At 38.6% G+C, this 14,714-nt stretch overlaps 1 pseudogene; it reads left to right on the top strand.

The window, feature by feature from the left end:
* Positions 1–2,562: 2,562 nt before the first annotated feature.
* LOC109464168 lies at positions 2,563–14,570 on the top strand (annotated as a pseudogene).
* The last annotated feature ends 144 nt before the right edge of the window (positions 14,571–14,714 follow it).

Raw genomic sequence — 14,714 nt, 5'->3', positions numbered from 1 at the left:
GCACGCGCGCATCAGTTTTGGAGCTCCCGGAGGATGTCATCCATATAATCAAATCAACATGGCCTAACAAGCAACAAATTTGACCTTCAACCACACATAGTTGGCACGAAGTGTGAAAGCGTCGTTTCTTTCTTGTGGAAATACTGATTTTTCAAGCTTATAATTACGACAAGGTAAGTGTCTTTGTAGTTTGGCTCTGGTCACGGATCAGCTTTTAAGATTTTGCTGACCCTGAAATGTTTACACAGTTAAACACACACATAAGAACATGGTATCTTTGTCACCTGGTCTCGTGTTGCCTTGGGCAACATGAGGCCGGGTAAAGGTGTTCTCACGGTGGTGTTCTATTATTCTACTTATGCCTGAACAGGCACGGTAACGATTTAATTCAGACCATACCACATAAGAATAGTAGGTCAGAAACTCAGGTTTCCATATGAAGTATAAATATTTCCGTACTTTAAACGTATTTTATTGATCACATTCTGTAAAAAAATGTCTTTTGATAGTTTGTAATTTGCTCTAGGTTACAAGGAGGTTACACGTGAAAACATTTACTGTAGGCGTAGCCAAACATTGGATTCTTATCTCTACGTTCCACTTTAATCGTCAAGACATCTCTTTTTCAAATTCAAAATAGTCTTTTTGTTGACAATCACAATGAGAGTACTACATGTCATTCGCTGAATACTTCATTCCGCAGATTTCAATTGTACCCAGTGTCCTTCTATGCCGGATCAGATTTCTTGGTGTCCATGAAACTCTATTTTAGTAGCCGAGTCACCACAAATTGGACGAAAAAGACTCGGCATATAAAATGCGTTCAGTAGCTACTCACGCAGCTTCCAAGCGGATGGTCTGCCCCTCCCCCTAACCCCACAGCCCCCACCCCAAACCCCCACCCCACAACAAACACCGGGATAAAACCACAGTAGTTACTCGCAGGGCACAAATCAAGGGAAATCCATGGCGTCCGGCAGCCATATTGAATGTACCTAATCTTGATAAATTCCTGCAAAACACGCGTGCAAAGAGATGCTACGAAAGCTCTCTCAACCCCTCTAGGGCAGCAAACCCCAGGACACATAGAATGTTCGGTAGATGTAGTATTTTATGTAAACAGTGGTTTTAATGAGTTCGCTGTGCACGCCTGTTTTGTGAGGTCATTTTGACCTGGGTTGAGAAAAAAATGGCTGCCAGGCCGAGTGTATTTAATTAGGGCGGTTTTTAGTTATATATGACTTCATTTCATATTCATATTCATATTGATGAAGAACATTTTTTCCTTGTGTTTCTCCTTCTTTGATTTGAGTCGATTTGTTTGGGCCAAATGACCTGTTTAAATTTGCAATCTCCAAGCAGATAGATAGCAGCATAAGTAAGTAAACTTCGGCCAGATACACGGTGGTTAAGCCTTTAACAAGATACAAGATGGCATCAGGGGGGTAAATGATACTATCCCATCATCCTTTGCAATACAACAGAAGAAAATATTATATTTGACATGATTTATGTAATAATCATCAACAAATGCAATTTTCTTCCGTTTCCCATGCGTGCTTTTTGGTGCATTTGGGGTTTTCTGATGCACGCACAAGATGTATAATATCACCAATCAACATAGTTTGTAGAAAAGCACTTTAGTTTGGTGAAGTTTGAGCACCATTTTTGAAGCAAATGTTTGCATAAATGTTTATGACACAATGTAAGAAGTTGTACATAAGTTACAAAAGTCAGATAGCCTCATACACTACTTGAGTCCTTTGATAATTCAAAGAACCAAAAATTACTGGTCAAATTGTTGCCATTGATGCACTTTCAAAGGAAACATGACAAGACTATATGCCTGGTGCTGACAGTCAGCCATCTGGGACACGTGTTGTAGAATGTGTATTGCAAAGGATGATGGGATAGTATTATTTCCCCCCCTGAGATGGCATGAATCATAACTTTCAACATGTTCCAACAGCAGAAGGCATTGGAAGATTTCATTCCTGCATGAGGATAAAGACTTTTGGAACACTTCACATTTTGGGTAAGGGTGATTTGGGATCAATCTATTTGTATGGGTCGGGGACGCGTCCATTTTTTGTACGAAGATGTGGTGAAACCATTTGCTGCATTTGCTCAAGAGCAAATTTGGGCCTTTCTGGTAAATATAGAATTTGTATAGAATCCTGCAGAGGTTAATTCCCTGGAAGCAATAATGACCTTTAACTTATTTTTTATTTATTTCAGAGGATGCTGAAATTTTGACGAAACTTCAACCTGATAGTAAACAACGTGAACTGTACATTACAGAGTTAATGTTCACCGAAGTCTTTGTCTACCCATTTAAGTATAGTATAAAGAACTGATACTAGTTTAGCATTTGAACCCGCGGTCGCTGAAAATAAAAGATACATAAAGACTGTCATTGGATCTTCCATAGTCGGTCACCTCACAAGGAGCACATTCAATGGAGAGCCAACCAAGCTGGTGTCACCTAGGAATTCGTCTTTGTTAGATTGTAAGTCGCGCGTGGTTAATTCGATTGTCAAATTATCAACATAAAAAAGAAAGATGGCGACTGGAGTTATTAGTGTACTTCTTCTATTACTGTCAGCAGCACATTTGGCTTCGGGGGAAACCATCGTCCGGTTTGGTAAGTTGACCTGTCTTTTTATAAAAATAAACACATCCTCATCTTACACTTCATAGTCTTTGTAAGGTAGAGTAGTAATATTTTGTGTTTGTTTATGTTGTGGAACGGTACCATACGTTGTACCTTGCACAATTGTTAGGCAATAAATTATACTATGAACTGTCGTATGATTATGAGTGTGGTCTTAAAAACTGCATTGTTGTACCATCACCGATAAAATACGACAACGGGATCACCATATGCACATCTTCCAAGGGGGCTATCAAGCCAAGGGGAGGGGGGGGGCAACTGTTAATGGTAGCGTTTGTTTGCTTTTACAATCTTATATTACTGCTGTCACCAAACGGGGTGTGGCTAAACGTGAAATACGTACTATGCTATGGTCGTCCTGTAAAACTTTATTCATTCTAAAACATTACTGTCTGTTGGAAATTGAAATAGGTGGTCACAACAATTTTAATTTTAGAATCTCCTTTTGGTCATTGTTCATGTTTAATGTGTAATGCACATAGTTCGTTAAACATGGTTGATTCCTCTTTGCTTGGCATACTCCAGGTGGTTGTATGGAGGTCAAAGTCTAGCTACCAAAACGATAGGCTATGTTGATCCCCCAAGATGATAGATCTGTACTTGTGTTTTACTATTCCAGTAGTGGGGATGAGAATGAAACAAACACACAGGATAGGTTCTGAGTCACCGTAAACACGGCATGCAGATCATTAATCATTGATAACTGAAAAATCATTCATGCGATACATTATGATAATATTGTTATAATATATTATTCATATAGAATTATTTAATTATTAATTATGCAATTATTATTCATCATGTTTTCATGCGGAAACTAAGATATGACAGCTGTTTTATATTGTTTTGTTAAAGGCATCCAGTGCAGTTTTTAGGGCTTGGAAATAAGATTTTTCAATATTCTATTTATTAAATATCTACATACCGAGTTGAAACAACACTGTCCCAGTGTATATTGAGCCTCGTGGAGCAAATACATCAAAATATCTGACAGAAAATTGTTACTGAAAGAGCCCTTGGTTGATTTTTAGGGGACTCCCCATAAACTATAAGGACTCATCACGTGCTTCACCTTACCTTATTCAGAATATTTCCAGTTTTGCTACTCTAAAAACGCATTGGATGCGTGGGTCTTTTTATACGCCTAGATGGTATAACCATGTTGGCTGAGACGTTTACCTGCAATAACGCCAAAGGTGTTAAACAACATCGAGAGACTCGTTTATTTTTACTTCCGGACACTGAGCTATTGTTTTGGGTGGCTAAACTGTGGGTCTGTATATCATTATCTCCGGAAGTCTAGTTTGACAGCTCGTGGGATAAAGGTTGACAGGAAAATGAAATGCCAGAAATTAAACTAATGAAAAGGCTCAGAATCTATTCCGGGAGCCAACAATAATTAGAGGTCGACATGAGGAATTATGGATGCAAAATCATGGTCTAAATTGTTTAGAGCTGTATGGGCTTTGACAAAATTGTTTATTAGCTTTTTGGACATTGCTTTTCCATTTTTTTAACATTTTTTACACACTAAATATGCAATTTTGTATACCTATCCACCACTGGACCCCTTGTTCAACTGGAATAATTTCATAGGTATTTCATAGGAAACTCAAGTAATACCGTATCGGCAACACGGAAAGAAGGTCCTAATGTTTTCCCTTAATTCCAAAGTTTCATAACTCTCGGTAGCTCACCATTTAACAGTAATAGGACGTAAAAATGTAACTTAAAAAAGTTTCACTTTATTTCTGTTATCACTTCAAAATCATTATGTACCTTATAATGGTTCTGCTTAGGTCTAGAGAGTATTAACATTTCATAGTCCATATAAGTTATCATCTGATAGATTACTAAAATGATTCATTTTCTCAGTGGGTTTCGAAAGCAAAGTCCATAAATATACCTCTAAATAGTGTGTAATGTAAACAGGGAAATTTGATATATATGCATGGAGGTGGACACGGATAATTGCATTAGGCAACGGCAAGTAAATTTTATCGATGGCATATCGGCGCGCGCAATTATTTTCGTCCGACTTTACAAAAATGGGTAAGGAAGTCTGTTGCCATGCCGGAACTTGGTGGCAAATAAATATGAAGACAGGAGACAACACAAGACTTTAATCTTTTGTTTTGTCATTTTGCTACTAACTATTGTATGTAATGGTGGCTGTGTATGAGATGTTCTCACTGAATCAGAACCATTTGCACAATGAGTAAAAACTTACTTGTCTTTAAACTCATTTCAGTGTTAAAGTTATTTTAGTGGCATATTTATGTTTTAGTGAGATATGGGTGTTGTAATAGTTACCAGTAGAACCGGCCCAAAATATGTTTAATTTCTTGTTCAACAAGGTTGATAATGTAAAAATTTGAAAATGTAGGAAATTTTTTTTTTGGCCCGCCTTTTTTTTCGCCCTATCGCATTAGATTTGGAGTGTGCCAAGGATGCCATCCATAAGATTGACTTGCTACGGCCTTACAATTGCATACCAACTGTTTGTCTCCATATGGATATCTTCAGATCTTCGTAGATAACCCTTAGTATATAAAAGAAGAATTTACAAATGTACACCGATAAGGCACAAACATTGTGTATACGCATAAGCTACGAATAATTAACATGTGAATAAAGGACACAAAAATATCGGCCAGCACCGGTCTGCTACATATCCAGTTCTTTAAATCCCACAGGTGTCCTGTCTCTGTCAGACTTCCCTGCTGCTTCTTCCGCCGTGAAGCTAGCTGTAGAGTATGTGAACGAGAAGCAGCTCGTTCCCAATGTCACTCTCCAGTACATCGAGAACTCAACAGTATCACTCACCTCCCTGGACTTGATTCAACAAGGTTCGTTTGATGAAATACTACTACTACGTAACTATTGATGTTTAACGATACCAAACTTTTCCTTTCTTGGATTTTCCTTTACCCTAACCCTAACCCTAAGCATAACATGATCATTAACTTTTTATCATAGCGTCATCTTAAAAGTTCAAACACGTAAAATTCCAAAACCAAAGACGATATATTCCAAAACGGTTAGCTGTTCTGAAATACTTGTGTCATACCCTTTATAACGATACAAAACTTTCCCTTCCTAGGACTTTCGGTTGCCCTAATCTAACCCACACCGTAGCCATAACACGATTATTGACTTTTTACGATAGCGTCACCTGAAAAGTTCGAACACGTGCAATTCCAAAACCAAAGACAACATTCCAAAATGGTTTGCTGTTTTGGAATACCTGTGTCATACCCGTTCTAACGATACCGAACCTTTCCTTCCTAGCACTTTTGTTGGTTACCCTAACCCTAACCATAACACGATCATTAACTTTTTACCATAGCGTCATCCGAAAAGTTCTAACACGCACGTTTCCAAAACCAAAGACGATATTCCAAAACGATTGTCTGTTCTGGAATACCTGTGTCATACCCTTTGGTTTCATGTACAATTCCAAAACCAAAGACTGTATTCCAATGCGATTAGGTGGTCTGAAATAAAGCTTCAAACCGTTTCCAACAATACCAAATTTGTCCACCATAGTCCGGGTCATGATTTCCCTAGATAAAGTATGTGGTTTCAACGAATGTAAGGAAAAGAAACTAGTGTAATATAGCAGTTTTATCATTAAATCGTATGTGCCACAATGCATTCTACTATGAAAAAATCATCAACATCTATTATATCAAGTACAAATTGCCTTTTTTATATTTAGAATGTTTCCAGGCATCACAGAGCGTTATGGCAATTATTGGACCGACGACTTCGTCACAGGTGAGACATGGGGCTTATATTCTGGGCTGTGCCTTTATTGTTACTAGCTACCGTTCAGTGAACAAGAACGTGCTAATGAAATTAAACAAAAATTGCCTGGTCTTTCTTGTTACAAAATGGACTGAATTACCTCTACCTCAATCATTGCATCATTTGTAACATTCTGGCACGGATGGAAAAAAATCTTATAACTGCACACATTGTTATGATAGCGGTCTCTCAAGAAAAGGAGAACACAAGAGACTATAATGTGATTAACAGTGGATTAACAGTAAAAAGTTATAATTACAGTATTTCAATTTAGATAGTTTTAGTACTTTGCGTTAAAATGTATTGTATTGTTCCTTGCTTTCTTTCTCTCTTTTTGTCTCTATTTCTCAGCCATAAAGACATAAAGGAAAACATTATGTAACAGCAGATGGCAATGTCCTTTAACCTCTAATAGGTAAAAGCTAGCAGTCCTGTGGGCTCCGGACTGTTCTTACCCCACATCGCCCCCGAGGCGTACGACCCAACCCTGCAGAACGCCCAGCAGTACCCGCAGCTGGTCCGCATCTCCTGGCCAAACAGTGTTATCAGCAAGACGCTTGTCGACCTGCTGGAGCATTTCAGTTGGGACCAAATGAGCATCTTAGTCTCTAACGATGACTTCGGTAAGATCTTCGAGTCTGTTTTATTTTAACATGCGAACAATGCAAAACATAGTGGAGACCTACTCAAGCAAAATGTTTATATTCACGTAACCACTAGACGTAAAATAGAAATTACATCACAAAACATGGGTATCGTCCAGGTAACAAGAGACCAGAGTTTGCTATTAAGATATTATAAATGAATACAAAAGTATAAATTACTTGTTAAATCGCTTAGTTTCAGAAAGATATAGCTGTGTAATGCTGAGTATTTGAGAGTAGACCTTAGATGAAAATAAAGGTGATCCATTAGGTAGCAGATACACAATATCACAACCGGTGGATTGGATGGATGGTTAAAAGGGGGGGGGGCACAGAAACGTACCTTATTCTAACCCAAATTTTTCGAGGCATTTAACTAAACGGACACTGTTCTAAATGCAAAAGAACACCAACAAACATTCTCATTATAAATGGGAACAAACCATTAACAGTCCTTATAAATGGATGGAGACTACTAAACACCAAAGCCATAAATTTTCACAAACAATGTAATTATGTTTACCAATTAGTTTTACATATATCGAATAGTTTTACCTACTTCCTATTGTTTAATCTGGGCATCTGGAGTCTATGATACGTTAAATCTCAATCGTTTCAATCGTTGATAACCATAATACATACGCCTTTCTTTGTGTAGGTACGTATGGCTTGTTGGATTTCCAGCTCCTAGTAGGTAAGAAGGGATGGCACATCCACACCATACAGTCGTTCGACCCAGCAGAAAATGTCGCAGACACTGAAGTTCGCACACAGCTGGAAGTCATCCAAAGCGCAGGTACATATTACGAGGATACCGTTGTTATTACTTAAAAGAGTAGAATGTACATGTTTTAAACCAGAAAGGTGTCTACGTCCGCAAAATTGCATGGCACTGCTTACTTCTTACTTCTATATAAGCTGATCAAATACTTACTCGAAATGATTATCCAACCGATAATTTACATGCAGCATACTGTTATTTAGTGTGGCTTTTCTGCTTTGTCGAATGGCTGGGAAATTTATTTTATACATCAATTACATCTTAGGACATCTACGTAGCTGCTTTAGCTACAAATGCTGATTTCAAAGTAGGCCAAAAACAGTGAAGTCTTATGGAAAATACTACACGAGGAAAGCGCTCGATTCCCTGGTCTTCAAGGCTAGAGGTTCTGCATAGTAGTGCTTTAGCTACAAATGCTGACTTCAAAGTAGGCCAAAAACAGTGAAGTCTTATGGAAAATACTACACGAGGAAAGCGCTCGATTCCCTGGTCTTCCCGGCTAGAGGTTCTGCCTTGAAAAGGTTAGAGGTTCTGCCATTTTGCGCGGCTTTCCTCACTCCACCAGGAGTCCACCCTGTGTAAAATTGATGCCAGACTTTGTTTGGGGAGGTAAAAGGCAGTTTAAGGAAGGAAAATGGGCAACGCCCTAGAATAATATACCCAGGACATGGTTTCTTTACAGTGCACACCCTCTATAGCTACCGGCTATAAATAAAAGATCATGGAGCTACCATAACTTACCTATTCTGTGTATATATCACTGTACAGGAGTCCGTATTATTATCCTTCACTGTCTGGCATCTTACGCGGCGGAAGTCTTACGACAAGCCAGCACCATGGACATGACAGGAGAAGGTTGGGCCTGGGTGGTCAGCGACGGGATAACTGGATTTGTAAGTCTCAATTATACTTCCTGGGCAAAGGTATTGTTTTTGCAGCGCTAATTTATATTAGATTTCTATATCTGTGTTCGAAAGTTAGTAGGCGAAAATTTGGTTTTGCTTAATTGACAGTTGTTTGTAATCCACGGCTTCAAACATTTGGTCATTTTTTTATTAATGTCTTGGGGTGGTGGGACTTTGGCGCACCGATATGTCAACTTTGTGAATCTAAATGTTAATTGTACTTTTTTGTTGTGTTTCGCTGTTAGAAAACTTGAGTGCAGCGCCACACTGTCCTTGTTATGTTTTGATGTTTTGAAGAATAAAAAAATGGTCGCCAGCAGTGTACAAAACAAACTATGGGGCGAGTTCCATTATGCAGTTGCATGTCATTCGAATAATAACGCATGCTACTATGCAATTCATTACCGCAAACTATGTTAACTTATCGAAAGTTTCATATCTCTTCTTTTTCCATTTTTTTGGTTTGATATCAAGTCTGCATTTATCTCTAAACTGGTTTCACAAAACGATGGGGGTCATCATTCTGAAAAAGATGTAATAACAGATTATTAGGATGCTAATTTTCATTCTGTCCCTTTCCTAGCCACCTGTGCAGGCTCCGGGGTGGGTGGGAATGATACAGCGTTTTGAAGATTTTTTTAACGCGTTCTTTTAATAGCCGGCTATCCTACAACCAGCCGCAAGAGAAAGGTTCCATCCCATTGTTTTTGCAGTGGGCGTAATGGAACCTTCTCTCGCTGCTGGTTGAAGCTATTAAAAGAACGCGTTAAAAATCTTCCAAACGCTGTATCATTCCCTCCCGCCCCAGAGCCTGCTAGGCTATCCTTTTTCCTTCCTTTTTGTACTATGTTTAATAGCCGTTGCCGCAAATTGTAAGATGTACAATCGTCGTTCTTCTTCTATTACAGCATCTTTTTGATACTTACAACGGGACAGCCATCGTACCAGATTTCCTTCGAGGTCTGTTGGGGCCGATCCCTCCTGCTACTAACGGCGCCCACAGTGAGGAGTTTATGGCGAAGTGGAGAGCGGCGGACCCGGCGGTGTACCCCGGAGCAGGAGGTGCAGATATCGGGGTAAGTGGAACAACTCACAGCATGTCCAAAATCATATCCAGTTGCTTGACTAACTGTTTTTTGGTGTATCTTATTATCTGGATGTTTAACCGTTATCAAAGAAACTCACAGCATGCTTTACAAAAAATGTAGACATATAAGAAGTCCCTGATAGAAGTCAAGCCCCCCCCCCCGTAACGTTAGACACAAGAAGCACCTATGCCACACAGACCCTTGCGACGAATATGTGTATCATATGTGTCATTAGATTGTTGTGATTTGTATTGATTACTATGTGATACCCTGCATCAATTCAGCAGTATAAAGGCTGTGACTGCACGGATACTGTTTGGCCAATAAAAACCATTATCATTATAAAAACCGTAATTATAGATTTGAGAAGAAATGGGTGCAAATGTTTACAGTAATTGTTATACATGTCCAGCCGTTTCCTCTCTAACCGTCAAGAAAAAAAGCTGAAGGTGCACCCTTGATAACTTTGCTTCATCAAATTGGCCCTCGACAGATGTGATACCATTAGTTGCCGTTGTATTGTTTAAAGAATTCATTGTCCCAAGACATGCACAGATGCAGAATAGACAATTACGGGATGTTCAGTAGACCCTCGGGAAGTGTTTATGATTTTCGTAAATTTCCTGGAACTGTCGAGGTATTTTTGGGGTATTACACAACTCTCTGAATCCCTCCAGATGCCATCCACCTTCTCACATACACCCTGTCCGTTCTCGTTATCTTCATACTTAAATTGGAACCTATCATTTGTCATTATTTCCCAGCCATAATACAACCGAACAATCTAACAAGCAGACACACAAACCCAAAGCTGACCAACTAAAACATTATTTGGAGATAGATAAGCATGTACGGAAATGGCATGTTTTGTAATGGAAAATTTTTACTTTCTTACGCATAATCCCTGCAGCCGTACACGGCGAGATGGGCAGATGCGGTCCTGGCTCTTGCACAAGCCTTACGGAACCTCCAGACAGACGGCGTCACGGTGACTCCTCAGCCTCTGGACTGTGCCTGTGATGGCGGGGAGTCCCGGCCATGGGCAGACGGGCCAACAATGCTGCAGTATCTAAAACAGGCAGGTGTTAGAATGTAAACTTTGAAACTTTGAAACTTTATTAGAATAACCATTAGCGGTGGACCCTAGTCTTCCTGGTATTCATACATACAGACGATACATTATACAAACATAGTGGACAACTGGACAAGTCACAAACACATCTAAATCAATAACATATTTACAATATACATAATTTTAAAAAACTGACAATCCTGTCGAACAGTGCTTGTGATCTACTGATGGAGGTATTTGTACAAACCCTCCTTAAAGACTCTCAGGGATTGTGTGGATTGCATAACAATTGGAAGGTTATTCCACACACTAACAGCCCTGTACATGAAACACTTCTTCCGTGCGTTAGTTCTAATGAAGAATGTGGCATTTCTTCTCTGTAATCTTTTTTTCAGCCTTAAACACAAAAGTAGACTTTTTAACTTCTCACCTCCTTTGTACCAACTGATCTTTAGTCGAATAAAATTGTATATATAATATATGTAGTTTGTCTAAAACAAAGACAACTAAAACATTTATTTTTAGTAGCAACAGAGAATGCTTATTTTAAAGAGTTTTAGATTTAAAGCATACCACAATTCAAGTTAGATAAACTGTACAGTTCTTGAAGGTTGCTTCAATAAGTTTCACCAATAGCTTTACGACTAAAGTAAAGAAGACGTAGAGTTAACATGAAGACACAAACTGATATTGAGACCTAACATGAAGACACAAATTGATATTGGGACAAAATTGAAGCTTTATGCATCGAGCATTCTTTACAACCATACATTTTCCTAATTCCTAACAGTAAACATGATACATGACCTGAGACGAGTAATGGTGTAATGTTTCAGGTGGAGACAGACGGAGTGACCGGTTATATCCGCTTTGACTCGACGGCGGCCCGATTGGACGCGGAGTATAATATCGTTAATTTGAAAAGCGATGGCTGGCATGAGGTAGTAATTTACTTGTTCTATTTTATTTTTCATTAAAATGTCACTGTTCAAAACTAGCAACTTAGTAATATTTAAGGTAGGTCGTATGTTATATGCACGAGTATCCCGAAAATGTCCTCAATTTTACTTGCGGCCATACGACGATCGTACGAGTATCGTCAGGCCTGCTTGATCGGGTTCTAAATGACAACACAAACTAAGAGTAGGAATCACGTGTCACAAAATGTTGGGGTCATGGCGCATTCGTCGTGGGAGTAAGTAGGATATATACAATGTTGAACCTTATCAGGCTAGTTTACACTGTGAGTTTTTTGGCAGTAAATTGTACTTACATAGGTCTTGCACACTGCAAACAAAGTGTCGTAAAATGAGCGATGTACCGTTTTTTGACCTCACGTTATGCTGATGACACATGTTGCAGAAAGTTTGTAGTGTCCCCCGTCTTTTGCATTACGTGACCTCATAACAAACTTCATTTTTAAAAACGAATTCTTGCATTGCAAAATTACACTTCAAACTTACTCATAAAGTCCTATTCCTTGTGGTTAAAAATACGGTTTAAACTTGACTTCTTCCAACTTCCATCTCAAATTTGGTTCTTGTGTGATTGATCTTCCTCAGTTAATTATCTGTGTTATCCCAGGTCGGTAACTGGAACCTGTCCACTGGGCTGAACATCCAACCCGGCGCAGATATAAGATTCGCGGGTGGGGCAACTGAAGTCGCTCCGTATGTGTCCGACTTGAAGAACAAAACCCTGCGAGTTGTAACCATCGCAGCGGACGGCTTCGTGATGATTTCAGACACCGATGAAAACGGGAAGAACGTAACGGGGAACGACAGATTCACGGGTTAGTCCGTCTTACTCCTCTATTCAAATATGATGTTATACGTAACAAGCTATTTACATTTCTCGAATCAAGTACCATAGATTTTAAGAGTCTCGATGTTGGAGACAGATTTGAATATATCTTTACATGTAACGGTCCCCACAATGCAAAAATAGGTAGATATATAAAGGAATGCTTTGCTATTAGAAAAAATACCGAAACTTGTGATCAGCCCACTTGATTGTAACACTTTATCAACGACTTGTGATATCCCTTATTATTTGAATGATTATGATATAGATATGTTAGGTTTTATTCGACATTAGGTTTTACTCAACACACTTATTTTATTGTTTTTACTCTCTTTATGTAGTTTGCCATATATGTGCATTTGTCGTGCAATAAAGTTCTTCATTAGAATCTTAGGGCAGCAAAACTAACAAAAGTAGACAGGCAGGCATTTTATAATTTGTTTAAATGATTTAAACATACAACACTCATGACACAGCAAAAAGCCCCCTTCCCCCCAAAAAATTCTTAATAGCTTGTATTAAAACAATGAAGGGGAAAAAATGACTGTGGGTATTTTCCCACTGTGTCTCAATACCGAATTTCAGGTCATTTGGGCCCAAATAAACAAATTTAATCCATTTAAAGAAATGAGATGAGGATGAGTAAAAGAAACGTGTTGTTTATGAAGCCAGTAAAAAAAATCTGTATGAGGAAATCTGTCTGATATTGGCATTTATGCTAAGGTCACGTTTTTTAACAAGGCTCGGTCGAGCAGTTCGCGTAAATGTACTATATAACACTACCAGGTGCATAAATGTGAAAATTATGTGAATTTCGTGCAAAATTTCAAGGAAATGTGAAAAAATGTGATGTAATGTGAATTTTTTTGAGGTTCAACAGCATCACATTTTATCACATAAGTTCACAGAAAATCATATAAAATAACATTTCTGAAGCGCGACACCTTTATGTGAAAAAATGTTATTATTTTGCGTCACATTTTTTTCACATTTGCAGTGAACGGTCCAGAAAAATCACATTTTCAAATGTGAAAAGATGTTATCTAAATGTGATGTTGGATCTCCTCCCATTATGTGAAATTATGTGACTGCCTGTATGTTCTTTTTCCGCCGATGCCCATGTGATTTTTATGTGAAACGTAGTCTCAGTGAAAATGTGAAACAATGTTAACCTGAGTCACATTTTTAAAAATGTGTCTTCATGTGAAAGTTATGTGAAATGGGTTTGACTACAAAATGTGAAAAGATGTGAAGACATCTGGCATTTCGCGAAATGTGAAATTTATGTGATGTTCACGAAAACGCAAAATGTGAAAAAATGTGACATCAAATCACATTTTTGACATGTGAAATAAATGTGAAATTAATGTGGTTCGTGATTACACAAGACCGGGAATCATGTGAGTTGACAGAATATGTAAAGGTAAGTGTACTTGTAGGTCTTCTCCGTTAAATGGGCTAATCATAATCATTTGTGGGGCTAATCATGATCATTTGTCATTCAGTACTAATCAACGAACAAAAGGTGTGAAAACCCCCTCCACTCCCTCTCGCGTGCCACTCTTATGTTGCTAATTATCCATTTTACAAGTGAAAGCGCCGAATATCGCGACACATTGATAGTTTGGCCAAGGCCAGTCAAGGCGTTTGAAACACTAAAGTAAAGAATGATGCTTGGCGGTGAAAATTCTGCTATGTGACAGTCCAGCGAGGTCTAAATAAGTTTTGGTCTGTCACCGAGTATAGCTGGCAGTTGAATGGCAGTTTAACAACAAGATCTGGCGAATGCGCTGTTAATATGTTAATTTTGGCTCTGGTGCAATACAAAGACAATGCTGAAAACACGATAATATATGCAACAAGAAATGCCTGAAAACAATGGTGTTAGTTGTCTATAAAGCAAGCCGTAATTCAGAAAGAAGTTTTGTTACGTGCAT

The sequence above is a fragment of the Branchiostoma belcheri genome, unplaced genomic scaffold (genome assembly GCF_001625305.1).
Source record: "Branchiostoma belcheri isolate BF01 breed outbred unplaced genomic scaffold, Haploidv18h27 scaffold133, whole genome shotgun sequence".
Taxonomy (NCBI): domain Eukaryota; kingdom Metazoa; phylum Chordata; class Leptocardii; order Amphioxiformes; family Branchiostomatidae; genus Branchiostoma; species Branchiostoma belcheri.
This window is presented reverse-complemented; position numbering and strand designations above follow the sequence as displayed.